The sequence below is a fragment of the Protopterus annectens genome, chromosome 9.part0 (genome assembly GCF_019279795.1).
Source record: "Protopterus annectens isolate FY-2018-M chromosome 9.part0, PAN1.0, whole genome shotgun sequence".
In the NCBI taxonomy this organism is placed as follows: domain Eukaryota; kingdom Metazoa; phylum Chordata; order Ceratodontiformes; family Protopteridae; genus Protopterus; species Protopterus annectens.
The window spans coordinates 1,166,677,331-1,166,693,456 of NC_056743.1; positions in this window are offsets into that span (position 1 = coordinate 1,166,677,331).

Consider the following 16,126-nt stretch of genomic DNA (forward strand, 5'->3'; position numbering starts at 1 on the left):
ACGCTTCATTAGGAAGTCAAATTCAACAAATTCATTATGGAAAGATCATGTGATCATAGATTTAACCAATACAGGAAGGGCCATAGGTTTCCCTTTTGACAACAGTCAAGAATTTAGCAACATAAAAAAAGTGTATAAGGTCAATTTTGTGAAGACTAGTGCTTTATCTCTTTAATTATGTGGCTCAAGAGGGATTGAAGTATAATTTCCCCTTACATATGGATGAGCAATATTTTGTTTGGTAACTTTTTTTAGGAAAGAAGAACCTGTCAAACAACAAACCAATGTGATAATTTATGTTATTTTTATTGACTTATTTATTTACTTATTGTGACTCCTCTCTATTTGCATGCTTTCCTGTCCTTTCCAGGAAATCCTCTCAGCAAAGTTAGGGACATAAGTATTGATCTTATATTGGATTAAAATTAAACCTAGAGTCTACCAGCACAGAAAAGTTATGCCAAAGGAGCTATGTGCATTGGGGTGCTTGAACCATCTGCGTATGGTTAGATATTGTGTTTATCACATGCTGACCAGTATGAAGCTAGATGGCAGTCTTTGTTCCCTGGGGTGCCATTACTAAACATGAAGATGTCAAAGTTTCTTTCTGGAATGTTACGAGAAAGTTAAAGGTTCCTCATTTTATTGGACTCACTGTCAAAATATGGGTTAAAGTCTTCCACCATAACAAATTTTAGATTGGTTAAACTGGGGGGACTAGAATGGAAGAGTGTTTGTGTAATCTGAGAATGCTGAAAATGCCCATTATATAGTTGGAAAAATTCAGGCTGGACAATGCTTGGCATAGCTAGGATAAAGCCAAAGTCAATTATAAGCTTGCTGGGGATTGAGACTGACATGTAAAGGCATCATTCTTAATGTTAAAAAGCTAAAAATCTTTTCTCAGCAAAACAAACACATAACTGTATACTGTAATGTTAATTCCTAGAACAACCAGAGAAGCTTCATTAGTTAAAATGATGGTCAGAAAAGCATACAAGGACCTAAGGGAACTTATATTGGATGGGTCTAATAAGCTCAGAGCACTCAGGGATGGAAAGCTGCTTAGGGCCATTTTGTAACCAGACTGGAAGAATGATGTGTTGTTTGACTAGATATGCCACAACATTCAGTATATTCAACATTCTTGCCTGGAAATGTTTGCTAGATATTTTTATAGCACATCTAGGATTCAATGTATGTTAACACAGGTTTCAGACAGTTGATGGAGGTACTCTGTAAACAGTCAAGGTACGTAGAAGAATATCTTCTGATATTACCCAAAATTCCAAAGTTTAAAGGAAGACTAATGAAGGCTTTGAGCCAACATTTTTTCTGAGCCAGGGCAACTAACAAAGGCTATATTTCTACTGTGATGGTAAGACATTGTGGCTTTAAATATCACTGAATGACTGCTTCTGCATTTAATTATGACAGTTTCAAAATATCATTTTAAGTAGAGTTGCTGCTACTGAGATTTGTCTGCATACATCAACTGGACATAAGCTGATTTAAGTATATTTCCTTCATTTTATTGTGGTTGTTATAACTTGGGGACTGATTTCTCAGATCTAGCTCTGTTGAAACTGTCTTGTGTGTGTGTCTGAAGCTCTGCACTAGTTGTTAAACTGCACTGAAATTCCTTTAAGTGTTAATTAGCTTGGGGGGTTTTCTGATAACTTTAAAACCTGTGTTGGTTACATCTCTGGTAATCATTTTAAGTAGAGTTGCTGCTACTGAGATTTGTCTGCATACATCAACTGGACATAAGCTGATTTAAGTATATTTCCTTCATTTTATTGTGGTTGTTATAACTTGGGGACTGATTTCTCAGATCTAGCTCTGTTGAAACTGTCTTGTGTGTGTGTCTGAAGCTCTGCACTAGTTGTTAAACTGCACTGAAATTCCTTTAAGTGTTAATTAGCTTGGGGGTTTTCTGATAACTTTAAAACCTGTGTTGGTTACATCTCTGGTAATCATTTTAAGTAGAGTTGCTGCTACTGAGATTTGTCTGCATACATCAACTGGACATAAGCTGATTTAAGTATATTTCCTTCATTTTATTGTGGTTGTTATAACTTGGGGACTGATTTCTCAGATCTAGCTCTGTTGAAACTGTCTTGTGTGTGTGTCTGAAGCTCTGCACTAGTTGTTAAACTGCACTGAAATTCCTTTAAGTGTTAATTAGCTTGGGGGTTTTCTGATAACTTTAAAACCTGTGTTGGTTACATCTCTGGTAATCATTTTAAGTAGAGTTGCTGCTACTGAGATTTGTCTGCATACATCAACTGGACATAAGCTGATTTAAGTATATTTCCTTCATTTTATTGTGGTTGTTATAACTTGGGGACTGATTTCTCAGATCTAGCTCTGTTGAAACTGTCTTGTGTGTGTGTCTGAAGCTCTGCACTAGTTGTTAAACTGCACTGAAATTCCTTTAAGTGTTAATTAGCTTGGGGGTTTTCTGATAACTTTAAAACCTGTGTTGGTTACATCTCTGGTAATCATTTTAAGTAGAGTTGCTGCTACTGAGATTTGTCTGCATACATCAACTGGACATAAGCTGATTTAAGTATATTTCCTTCATTTTATTGTGGTTGTTATAACTTGGGGACTGATTTCTCAGATCTAGCTCTGTTGAAACTGTCTTGTGTGTGTGTCTGAAGCTCTGCACTAGTTGTTAAACTGCACTGAAATTCCTTTAAGTGTTAATTAGCTTGGGGGTTTTCTGATAACTTTAAAACCTGTGTTGGTTACATCTCTGGTAATCATTTTAAGTAGAGTTGCTGCTACTGAGATTTGTCTGCATACATCAACTGGACATAAGCTGATTTAAGTATATTTCCTTCATTTTATTGTGGTTGTTATAACTTGGGGACTGATTTCTCAGATCTAGCTCTGTTGAAACTGTCTTGTGTGTGTGTCTGAAGCTCTGCACTAGTTGTTAAACTGCACTGAAATTCCTTTAAGTGTTAATTAGCTTGGGGGTTTTCTGATAACTTTAAAACCTGTGTTGGTTACATCTCTGGTAATCATTTTAAGTAGAGTTGCTGCTACTGAGATTTGTCTGCATACATCAACTGGACATAAGCTGATTTAAGTATATTTCCTTCATTTTATTGTGGTTGTTATAACTTGGGGACTGATTTCTCAGATCTAGCTCTGTTGAAACTGTCTTGTGTGTGTGTCTGAAGCTCTGCACTAGTTGTTAAACTGCACTGAAATTCCTTTAAGTGTTAATTAGCTTGGGGGTTTTCTGATAACTTTAAAACCTGTGTTGGTTACATCTCTGGTAATCATTTTAAGTAGAGTTGCTGCTACTGAGATTTGTCTGCATACATCAACTGGACATAAGCTGATTTAAGTATATTTCCTTCATTTTATTGTGGTTGTTATAACTTGGGGACTGATTTCTCAGATCTAGCTCTGTTGAAACTGTCTTGTGTGTGTGTCTGAAGCTCTGCACTAGTTGTTAAACTGCACTGAAATTCCTTTAAGTGTTAATTAGCTTGGGGCTTTTCTGATAACTTTAAAACCTGTGTTGGTTACATCTCTGGTAATCATTTTAAGTAGAGTTGCTGCTACTGAGATTTGTCTGCATACATCAACTGGACATAAGCTGATTTAAGTATATTTCCTTCATTTTATTGTGGTTGTTATAACTTGGGGACTGTTTTCTCAGATCTAGCTCTGTTGAAACTGTCTTCCCCCACCCTCCCTGTTCTTGGATGTAGTTTAAATTTGGTGGCTTTTGCAGTGCCCGCCCCACTGTAGATTTGATCTAGGACACTCCCCAGTCCCTTCTCTTTACCGCATTCTCTCTAATAAACCCTTTCTGCACTTGCTTTTAGTCCTTTTTAATTTAATTACATTTTTTTCATACTGTGTGTGGACTAATATTGCTACATACTCAAGTGTGCCAGCTTGCACTGCATGTGATTTGTTTTTATAGCATTTACTGTCTGTTTTTTCCTTGTCGCTGTAAAAAAAAAAAAAAAAAAAAAAAAAATTCTCTTGTTTTCCTGCCTTACTGAACTAGAGTAGTCCAGTTTCAGAGTTGCTGATCCCTGGGCTTTGTTTTTAGTTCCTGTTACTGATCCATTGCCTTATTAGGAAGGAGGGAAGTTTCTTTGCTTACCAGTGGGAGTGGGAAGCACTGAGCGGCCTTTTTTCCCATTTGGTGAAGTTTCAGCCAGAAACTAGTAGTCCATTGGTCGTTTTGGGCCAGTTCCTAGCTCCTTTCAGGCCCCTGCTATAAAACACGCTAAACACGCGTTTTCCAGCTTGTACCAACTCAGCACAGATCCTCGTGGTGGCCTGCAGAGTGATCCAAGCAGCAGAGAGCTAAAAGAGTGACTTTCTACCAGATATAAGTATTTTTGTGGCTTTCCCACTGTTATTTAAGCTAGCGACTGCATTTCGCCTGTTTTACTGCTACTTTAAGTGATTTCTGCATTTTACACTGTTTATTGCACTTTAAGTTACTAATTGTTGCAAATTGTTTCTGTAGGCTACACACTAAAGTGCGCTAGCCGATTTACAGCATTTATAGCATTTACTGTCTGTTTTTTCCTTGTCTCTGTAATAAAACAAAAAAAAATCTCTTGTTTTCCTGCCTTACTGAACTAGAGTAGTCCAGTTTCAGAGTTGCTGATCCCTGGGCTTTGTTTTTAGTTCCTGTTACTGATTCATTGCCTTATTAGGGAGGAGGGAAGTTTCTTTGCTTACCAGTGGGAGTGGGAAGCACTGAGCAGCCTTTCTGTCCGATTTGGTGAAGTTTCAGCCAGAAACTAGTAGTCCATTGGTTGTTTTGGGCCAATTCCTAGCTCCTTTCAGCCCCTGCTATAAAACACGCTAAACACGCGTTTTCCAGCTTGTACCAACTCAGCACAGATCCTCGTGGCGGCCTGCAGGGTGATCCAAGCAGCAGAGAGCTAAAAGAGTGACTTTCTACCAGATATAAGTATTTTTGTGGCTTTCCCACTGTTATTTAAGCTAGCAACTGCATTTCGCCTGTTTTATTGCTACTTTAAGTGATTTCTGCATTTTACACTGTTTATTGCACTTTAAGTTACTAATTGTTGCAAATTGTTTCTGTAGGCTACACACTAAAGTGCGCTAGCCGATTTACAGCAATTACTGTCTGTTTTTTCCTTGTCTCTGTAATAAAACAAAAAATCTCTTGTTTTCCCGCCTTACTGAACTAGAGTAGTCCAGTTTCAGAGTTGCTGATCCCTGGGCTTTGTTTTTAGTTCCTGTTACTGATCCATTGCCTTATTAGGAAGGAGGGAAGTTTCTTTGCTTACCAGTGGGAGTGGGAAGCACTGAGCGCCTTTTGTCTGATTTGGTGAAGTTTCAGCCAGAAACTAGTAGTCCATTGGTCGTTTTGGGCCAATTCCTAGCTCCCTTCAGCCCCTGCTATAAAACACGCTAAACGCGTGTAAGCTTTAGCGGAGTTACCACTGTTGCACACAAGAGCAGCGGCGGTTAAACAAGGTTAAACTATTTGGGCCATCTAAATTCCACTCTTCCAATTTTCCCTTAAAACTACCTTCCTCGAGCTGTACTGCTGATCTAACCAGCATATCCTATAACTGAAAAGTTCATCTCTACTTGATTCCCAAGTAGACTATTCTCTATCTGTAAAGCCTAGCACTTACTCCTACAGTACTTGCACCTTGATAAAGCACTCTTATTATAGATAGTACCCCACCAGCCTAAAACCCACTTCCCGGAGTCCTTTGAAAGTCTCTTTATCTACTACTTCTAGTATGTCGAGGATCAGTTGCTAGTGTCCTCTCCAGCTCAACTGGTGAACCTGGGAATATTGAGGCAATGTTACAACTGCCTCATGTACACAGACAATCCTCTCCTTCTCCCACAAAACACAAATACATGCGAGAGATGCAACTATACGGCCAAACTGGAGGCTGAGCTCTCTCAACATAGGACTGGCAAGACCAGACAGGAGGAGAAGGTAACCACACACAATACATACCCAGTCACACATGGTACCATCACAACTTCAAATCATACACATACTCACACAAAGACATACTCGGAGGCTCTGATCAAAAATTTACCAAAACAGCAGAGGCCACCAAAGCAGACACCCAAACAACTACCACCGCACGACCCAACACATGCAACACATAGACCACACAGTCAGAGTGTCAAACAGTCACAGCCCTTAAGGCCAAACAAAATGCCAGACACACTTGTCATTGGTGATTCCATAGTCAGACACACTGACGTCCCGCTCACCAGACTGAGTAAAGAGAAGGTCACAGTAAGCTGCCTGTCAGGCGCTAGAATCCGCCACATAACGCAAGCACTCAGGTCTCTCAACAGCAGGTACAAGTACGACTCAGTCATTGTCCACGCTGGTGTCAACGACCTGAGACGCACCTCCTTGGACTACATGAAAAGGGACATCGAGGAGCTCTCTGATTATGTAGCCCAGGCAGGTATGACCCTGACCTTGAGCAGTATCCTACCTTCACCTAGAATGATGCCACAATACAGTGATAAGATGATCAGCTTTAATAATTGGCTTAAATTCTGGTGTCATTCAAAGGGGATCCAATGTCTGTCTGCCTGGGATGACATGCTGGACAAGCCACGCTGCTTCGCAAGGGACGGCTTGCACCTGTCACCCTGGGCTTCCGGATATTGGCAAAGGCTCTTGCCACCCCATAGTGCCTTTTTAGGCAAGGCTCAAATTCTAAACCTACCACCCTAGAACACCAAAAGGAAAAAACTAAGGGTAATGCTGCTCAATGCCAGAAGTCTCAATCTCAAGATGCACGCACTCGAGGCCCTTCTCAATATGGAGAACATCGATGTCTGTGCTGTGACAGAAACCTGGTTCAAGGCTCCTGAGAGCACCCCAGCACTAACAGGTTTCACCTCATATCATGCGTTCCGGCCCCAAAATCCGGACAACACCAAGAAAGGAGGGGGTGTCCATATTCATAAAGGACACCCACACCTCAAGGTTGGTGGCAACGCATGATGCATCGGAGACCATCCAGGTGCAATTAACCATAGGCAAGACTGCTCTGCAATTTGTAGCATGTTACAGGCCACCCTCTCAAACTCAGGAACCTCACATGGCCTTCCTGAAAACATTGGAGGGATAAATGTATCTCCAAACACCATCATACTAGGTGACTTTAACTACCCTAATATAGACTGGGAACACTACTCAAGCCCGAACACTCTAACCCAAAGATTCCTGGAGTTCATAAACTCAAATGCCATGGAACAACTAGTCACCATCCCCACAAGAGGAGAAAACATACTTGATCTCATCATCACGAACATGGGATCAAAATGTTCAACACCGAAGTATACCCCTCACTGGTGAGATCAGATCATAAACTAATCTCGCTGGAGGTCCTCATCCCGCCCCCACCTGAAACAAAAAAGACCACAGTGAAAAACTTCTCAAAAGCCGATTTCACACTTCTAAAAACTAGTGTGGTCTCCTTTAAGGCCCCTGAGCCAGTGGTAAACATTACTCAAACCGCTGAATCACTTACAAATGCCTTCTACCAGCACCTACAGGACTGCATGGATCAGGCAATCCCAAACAAAACTAAGACTCTCTGTACCAAAGGCAAGCGTGCAGTCTGGTGGACCCCAGCCATAAACAAGCTCTACAACAAAAGGAGGAAGCTACTACAAGATAGAGCAAAATCCTTGAAAGGTAAGACACCTTTGATCATTATAAGTAAAAAACTAAGAGCTCTCATAAAATCATCCAAGGCAAATTTTGAGAGAAAAATCGCCAAGGACTCTAAAGAGAATCATAAGGCCTTCTTTAGCTATGTTAGAAACCTAGGAGGAAACTCCCAGATATGCTCAGAATTAGTTCAAAATGATGTGAAAATTACTGAACCTACACACATTGCCAACATACTGGCTGACAGGTTCAGTGCAAACTTCTCCCCTCCCCAAAAGGAGAGATATCTATTCCAGAGGATTGTAGCCCCCAAACATCTCCAACGCCCAGGTGAGAACTGCCCTCACTAAGGCAAAAACACAGCATCCATGGGACGGATGGTGTCCCCGGCTGTGTGCTTCATGAACTCAATGAGGAATTAAACCCACAGTTAGGACAGCTGTTTAATCTTAGCCTCACCTCAGGATACGTACCCAAGGAGTGGCGACGGCGACTGTGGTCCCACTTCATAAGGGCGGTGCCTCCACAGACCCTGGAAATTACCGCCCCATTAGCTTGACAAGCCTTATCTGCAAAGCCATGGAGAGGATCATAATGGAACTCATAAATAAAGACATAGGGAACTTGCAGACTTTGGATCCAACTCAGTTTGGCTTTGTCAAAGGCAGATCCTGCCTCTTAAACTTGGTTGACTTTTTCGAGACAGTCACCAAGGCCATTGATGAGGAAAGGCAGTCCATACAGCCTACCTCGACCTGGCAAAGGCCTTCGACACAATACCCCACTCAGGTATCATCGAAAAACTCATCAGCTTGAATGTAAACCCATACATCACAAGATGGGTTGCAAACTGGCTAAGTGACAGAACCCACAGGGTCAGAGTTGCTGGAGCCATGTCAGACTCAAAGCCTGTCACAAGTGGTGTCCCACAGGGCTCAGTCCTGGGTCCACTCTTGTTCGGCATCTACTTTTCTGAAGTACAAGCAAACACAGGAGGGTTATGGCTGACAAAGTTTGCAGATGACTGCAAACTGGGCGCCATAGTCGAAAACACATCTGACACAGATATCCTCCAGAAGGGCCTCACAGAAATGGATAACTGGTGCCAGAGCCATGGCCTGAAGTTAAACGCCAAAAAATGCATAGTCATACCCTTTGGGAAAAACAAGGCTACCCCTAGCTACCATATAGGTGGCAATCCACTGAGCACAGAAAAAGTAATCAGAGATCTGGGGACCCAGGTTGACAGTAGCCTTTCGTTTGACACTCATGTTGCTAAAGTAGTTAGGAAAACCTTCTATATCACCCACCTGATCATGAAGGGATTCACATCTAGATCAAGGGAGGTCATCGTCCCCTGTACTCATCACTTATTAGACCTATGATTGAGTACAATGCCCCGTTCGGAATGTATCTGACCAGACACCTGCTGCAGCTTGAAAGGCCCCAAAAGTTCCTCACCAAAAGGATAAAGGGTCTCAAAAATATGTCTTATGCTGCCCGACTGAAAGAACTCCAGCTCTATTCAGTCTCATACCGCTTGCTCAGAGGTGACCTGTGCCTGACATATAAGGCCATGTCAAACCCAGATTTGATGAATATGCTTCACCTCAAAAATCTAGATCCCTCAGAACCACAAGGGCGGAGACTTAAACCTTGACACGGTTATAAATAGAACGTGCTGGAGGGACAGATTCATCACCCAGAGACTCCCTATGCTGTGGAACAAAATCCCGGTACATGTGAGGCAGAGCACCTCTCTGGTCTTGTTCAAGAGGAATCTTGACCAATGGATGGGAGATTGCAGATATACCCCAGGGATTACTTCAGCGTCACTGCTTGACAGAGGCACAGCAAAATGATAGGCATAGTTTTTATTCAAACTAAAGGGGTGGCGAAAGCCACATAACTATGGGCTAGGCTTATAAATGCCCTTGGGCAGATAGCCTAGTATGAACCTATGAACCTATAATATGATCAAGAGAATGAAAATGTCCACACTTTCAAACTTTTTAGTATTTTATTGGAATGGTCAGTGAGACAGCAAATAGGGAGTGGAAGGTGAAGACAAATTTTGGTATCAATATATAGTATAGAGAAATGGCTACCATGGTATCTATATCTAAATAATGTTCAACAACATGGTGAATGAGAGGGGTTTGATTTGTACAGTAATTAGAATAGTCTCCCTTCTGATACTTGCCAGGGATGTCATACTTAAGTTGGGAAAAAAACAGAGCTTAAAGAATGGTGGGATATCATTATGATATTTAGATCACAGTTCATCATTCAAGATATATCTGTGTCAATGTCAGAGCATATATTACAACACAGACTCCAAATTTACAAAGTATACTAAATGCCTAATCCAAGAGTCTAGTGGGGTCTTAATTGTAATCATAGAGTTGGAGTTATGGATATGAATTCTGAGTTTATTTCATAAATGAGCAATGCTGCAATAATAGAGTATGAAATGCCTTGCCGTTCTGCAAGAACCAAGATGGTAACAAAAGCTACCTCATAATGGCCTTCTGGAACAAGTTAACTCCAAATCCAACAAGATCCGTATCACCATATTATGTAAAGCTTTGACTCATAAGTAAAATCTGCCTATTTTAAAGTGGTAATTAATGGAAAATAAACTAAATAGTTGAAGTTTGTCAAAATAGTTAAGATTTTGAACATAGCATCAGCAACCTGTAAATTATCTTTGTTCTTCCTCAAGGAGAATTAGAACACTCTTAAAATAGCAGCACAAATCTGCATTTTAATTCACTAACTGGCCTTATATATGTTGCAGATACTTTGCATACAAAAAGCAGAATATCTTAATTGAAAACATAAGAACAAAACTTTTGGAGCTTTAGACATGCCACGGCCCAAACAAGGTGAGTGATGATTGGACCAAAGCAGCTGAAGAAAGCAAATAGATTCACCTAATTGGATAGTATGATCATCAAAGATGGAGTTGTAAAAGCAGATGTCAGGTGCTGCATCAGGAAGGCAATAGCAGTCTTCCAGAGGATGAACAAGTCATGGCCCTCATCATCCATCTCCCTGAAGAACAAGCTCCACTTGCTTACCCCTATTGTGATCCCTACAGCCATTTATGCTAGTAAAAGCTGGAAGGCATCAGCAAGTATCACTAGGAAGCTTGATATCTTTCAGCAAAGGTGCCTATACCAAATTCTCAAGATCCGATACTACAATCATATCACCACCAAAGAGGTTCTATGAAGTGTCTTGTGAAAACTCACCAATGCCCATAGAAGACTTTGACTGGCTGGTCACATCCTTCAAATGGAGAGCCATTGGATCCTGAAGACAGCAATGACATGGGTACCTCCTGACACCAAACCACCAAGAGGATGCCCATGGAACATTTGGAGAAGAATGTTCATACAAGACCTGAAGGTGCTGAACATCAGTTGGGACAAAGCAGAGACCTCTGCCAAAGAATGGAAACACTGGAGAATGCTTGTTGCCCAACATGCTATGTAGCATGGGAGATAGGGTTGCTAACCTTCATGGATTTTCCAGGACAGTCCTGTTTTTCAGGCTTGACTCCTGTGTCCTGGACAGTGCCAGTCCAGGATGTAAAAATTCTCAGATTTGAGCACAGCCAGATCCAGCACTAGGTGACACAGACATTTGCCTAGGGCCCTGTGGGTGGGGGGCCCACTCTGGCCAGGAGGCTTAAATAGTAATTAATTAAAAAAATTAAACAAACAAAAAAACTTCTTAACACAGCAATGGTGGTGTCTTCTCCTTTAAGGAGGTGCACGCACACCACTGTGGATGTAAAATCATTCCACACTTGCGTGCAGCATTTAAAATAGCTGTTCTGGTAAGAGAGAAGGTAAAGTAAGTGTGTGTGTGTTTTGTGTGTGTGTGTGTGTGTGTGTGTGTGTGTGTGTGTGTGTGTGTGTGTGTGTGTGTGTGTGTGTGTGTGTGTGTGTGGTGTGCTTGTATAAGTAATTTAAACTAGTGGTTCCATTCATTTCTGAAAGAGAGAAAGTGGCTATGTATATATGTATGTATGTGTATGTTAGTGTATGTAATTTAAACTAGCTGTTTTGTTTATGTATAAGATAGTGCATGTATGTATCTAATTTAAACTAGCTGTTCTGTTCATATGCAAAATAATGTGTGTGTGTGTGTGTGTGTGTGTGTGTGTGTGTGTGTGTGTGTGTGTGTGTGTGTGTGTGTGTGTGTGTGTGTGTGTGTGTGTGTGTGTGTGTGTGTGTGTGTGTTGCTATGCTGTGTGAGAGAAGGTATGTGTGTGTGCAGGTGTTATGTTTTTAAAGTACCTCTCAACCGTCCAGATTGAACTTCATAGATTTGGTCTGTTTATCATGAAATTTGTGGTTTTCTGACAATTCACGGAGGACTGACGTCACTAAATAATAACATATAAATGAGTTTGAATTCATATCCTTCAGAAAATGCATGCTAACACAAATCCTGTTATTCTAGCAACTAATTTAAAAAGATCAATATTTAAAATCTGTCCCTATTTTGGACCATTACATTTCCATTATTTCAAGCTTTGCCCAAATTTTGTGCACTAAGAGGTTGAGAGGTATGTGTACCTCTCAACAGCCCAGATTTTTGCCTCATATTTTTGGCCTAGTCCTCATAAAATATGTGGGTTTTTGGCCATTCACAGAGGAGTGAAGTCACTTAATAATGACACATGTATGAGTTTCAGATGTTGTATCCTGCAGAAAATGCACACTAACAAATTATATTATTCTACCAATTTTCTAAGTCTGTAAGAGTAATATTTAAAATATGTCCCTATTTTTGAGCCTTTGTCTCCTGTTTATTTTAGGCTTTGCCCAGATTTCTTATGCTAAGAGGTTGAGAGGTATGGAGGTATGATATGGAATGCCCTAGTTGGGGGGAGGCAGATTTGTCAATTAACTTGATCAGGCTTGAGTCTGAAACTTGGTTACAGGAGACAAACGCAAAAATCCTCTACTCTATCAAACTGTGAGTTTCAGTGGAGACAAGAACCTGAATTCTCTAAACTAAATACCAGACTGCTGACGGAATTGTGAGTTTGAGGTTCAGTACATTTTCAGGGAATTACTAGTTTTTGTGCATTTTCAAAGGATTATGCGTTTCAGTACATTTTCATGGACTTGTCAAGGGAAGAGAAGTTTACTACTGCTCATGCCAACTGTTTTCAATGTGCAACTAATTATTTTGTTTAGCAAATGGTAGTCACTGTTTTGTGCTGTAGAATTTGAAAGCAGTGTTACTAGCATAATTGCCTTTGGTGCAGAAGGCTGTTGATTCTGCTCGCACACCATGCAGCTTGAGTACTGGTATTGCAGTGGCCTTTCAATTGTTGATTATTTGGTCATTTGAAGGGGGATAGGGGTTTTGCACTCCTGAGTGTATCCTCCTTTGTATGAGATGCCTATTAACTATGAACTTGTTGGTTAGTCAGTCATTCCTTATTGCAATATTAGCAGCTTACCAATGCTTTTTTAATGTAACATCGGCAATTTTGTTCTTAAAAGGGCAGCAGGTACTGAATTTGTAGATGAAACATAGAAATGTAAAGTTATTTGCCAGTAGCATCCACTTTATTAGTTACAGATCTCTTTAATGTGGAATTATTCAGATGACTTTTACTTCTGCAGAGATTGTACATATTGACTGATATTGGTGGATTGTAGTGACAGATGTCTGAGTGACCTTCTATGTTAGGAATTTTATGAAATACGTAATTTTGTCATTATTGGTTCATTCATTTTGTTTCATTGCTTACTGAAAGAATGTTCAAAACTACAAATTTAAAACTCATTCTAATAAGTGGTGCTATGTTATACAAGGAATATAATTTGACACTATCAGGAAGTTGACCCGAAGGACACATACATGCATGCACGGTTCTAAAAAATGTGTGCAAGAAGCCTTTGATTTGAAAATAGCCCAAAGGCAAACTTAATCCTTCACTGGCCAGATGCATTTTCTTTGAATGTGAGCATTTAATGCCGTTTTAATGAATGTAAGTTTCAAGGGCAGAGAAGGCCTAGCATTATTTTTTCAACTGTAGTTCTGTTTGTGGTTCTCTTCATCTATGGTTCTTGTTAGCTGTTTCCGTATTTACTCCCATTACTAATTTTTCACTTCACTGTAGCAAACCAGTCCCACTAGTCACTTGGTACAAGATGCAGAATAGTTTTTGATGTTTGCTGCTTGTACTGTTGTTTGAATTATAGGTACTACTATAATACTAGACTAGTCTAAATTAAACTAAAGTGGTTAATTATCTGTCTCAAGTTGCTGTTAGAGCACTCTTTCCTGGATTTGTTCATTGGCTGTGGTGGATTTTACTGCATGCTTATTGTTTCTAGAATACCTGATATCCAATCCAATAAGCAATACACATTTTACAGCAGTTACATGACAGTTTTGTATGCTAGAAAATGGTCACAAAATTGTTCTAAAACACTAATTTTATAAAACAAAATTACAAAATGTTCTGGGGGTGATACCCCTGCTCAATACTAGGAGTTTAAACAAGAAAATCTATACCCTACAAGCTCTCCTCACTCTGGAGAATATAGATGTGTGCTGTTACCAAGACATGGTTTAAACTTGCAGAAAGTATTCTGTCAGTGCAAGGATTCAATGCCTTCCACACATTTAGACCATCAGCTGCACAGACAGGGGCAAAAGATGGTGGAGCCTCAGTCTATATTACCAACAAGCATAACTTTAAGTTGGTTAAATAGTACAATGGCCTGAAATTTATCCACATGCAAATCACCATAGACAAAATCCCACACCGCATCCTAGCAAGCTATAGGTCACTTTCTCTCCCTAGAATTCCATAGCTCATACTGAGAACTACCAGACACACTCACCATTAAACCAAATTTTATTCATTGGAGACATTGACTACCCTCCATAGACTGGGAAACATACACTGCCTCATACTCACAGGAACAATGATTCCTGGACTTTATTAACACAAATACCCTTGACTAGTTAGTGCACATACCCACTATAGGTTCAAACATACTGAAACTGGTACTCATCAATATGGGAGAGTGCTGCACCCCCTTCCCAGTGTCACATCCTCACTGGTGAGATCAGACCACAAAGTGCCTTCTTCAAAATAAAAATCAACTCTGCATCCCCAGCAAACCCTGTAACAGTTTGGAACTATTCCAAAGAAAAATATACCATATTAAGTGATAGTTATTTAAAATTCAGTGCCCCTCCCAACCCCAAGTTCACAATAACCTATGCAGAATAGTTCCCAGAGGCTCTTTACAACTATGGAAATGGCTCTATAGAGGCTGGTTTAACTACTAGAAGTAAGCCTAAAACAAACTCTAAAAACAAACCACATCAGTGTAATCCTAACCTTGGTAGGGTATATAACAAAAAGAAAAAGTCATGGATAAAATCAGGAAGAACAACTCCAATAATGAGAGCTCTCTAATTAAACTAAACAGGAAATTAAGAGGACTGATGAAGTCCATTAAGGCCAATTATAAGGTCAAGTTAGTCTCACAGGCTAAATACAACCACAAGGCCTTCTACACCTCTGTTCAAAACCTCAAAGGCTCACACATCAGTGTGCTGAACTGGTGGTCAGTGATGCCACCATAATTGACATAGTAAAATTAATGACTGACAAATTCACCTAAGACTTCACCCCGCCTCCATCCATGAAACACCTACTAGCATATCCTCCCCAACTATTAACAGGGAGCAGGTTCTGTCAACTCTCACTAAGGCCAGAAATACAGCCCTGAAGTACCCTGACAATATTCCGGGATGCCTCCGAAATAGCTGCAAACATGACCAATCAAGGCCACTTGAATCAATTTTTAACTATAGCCTCAAAACAGATTTTGTACCACTAGAATGGAGGACTGCAATGGCTCTCCCACTACACAACAGTGGACCATCAACTGACCATGGAAACTACAGAGCTATTAATCTGACTAGTCTAATATGGAAAGCCATGGAACAAATTATCATGTTATTAATCAACAAAGACATAGACAACCTTCAGACACTGGATCCAACCCAGTTTGGCTTTGTCAAGGGAAAATCATGCCTTCTAAATGTGGTGAACTTCTTTGAAAAGGTCACCAAGACAATGGATGAGGGGAAAATAGTGCATGCCACTTACCTGGACCTGGCTAAGGCATTCAGTACAATACCCCACTCATGTACAGAAGACAAACTCATTGGACTGGGCTTAAACCCTTATATAACTCTCAGGATTTCCAGTTGGCTCACAAAGACCCAGGAAATCATGATTTCTGAGACCACCTCCACTAAGAGGCTGGTTATCAGTGAGGCACCTCAGTGCTCCATGCTAGACCGCTCCTATTTGGCATCTACTTCTCAGAGTTAAGGGCAAATGTCTTGCACCTTTGGCTGACCAAGTTTGCAGATGAC